Raw genomic sequence first — 465 nt, 5'->3', positions numbered from 1 at the left:
ATAATAGGAGTGTGTTGTGAGTGTGTGCATACGAATATTATAAGAAGAGCGCTGGTGATGGCGCACTGCTGAAAACTGAAAATAGCAGTACATAAGAGAATGGCATTAAGGTAGAATGTGAAGCAGTGAGTACGGGAGTGAGTGAGGGCATCGGGGAAATTAATAAACTAAAACATAGCAAAAGAAGGTGATATGGAACGTACACAATATCAAGCACAAAAGTTACAGAGGCCACCATTATTTAAAAGAAGATAATGGATGCGACAGTAAGGGAGAAGCAGAGTTCAGTGTATGACGGCAAAAGGGGTCGCTATAACGTACGGAGAAACAGTGATGGAAGATGAAAAATAAGTTGGTACATTTGTTAAATAAGGGCTTCGGTGATGATTTACCGCATTTAACTCAGAATTGAAAAGATGCTACGGCATACAAGTCTATCACGACTGTTGTTTTTAATATGATGGA

This window comes from Trypanosoma equiperdum (genome assembly GCF_001457755.1).
Source record: "Trypanosoma equiperdum strain OVI genome assembly, contig: ctg_1509, whole genome shotgun sequence".
In the NCBI taxonomy this organism is placed as follows: domain Eukaryota; phylum Euglenozoa; class Kinetoplastea; order Trypanosomatida; family Trypanosomatidae; genus Trypanosoma; species Trypanosoma equiperdum.
This window is presented reverse-complemented; position numbering follows the sequence as displayed.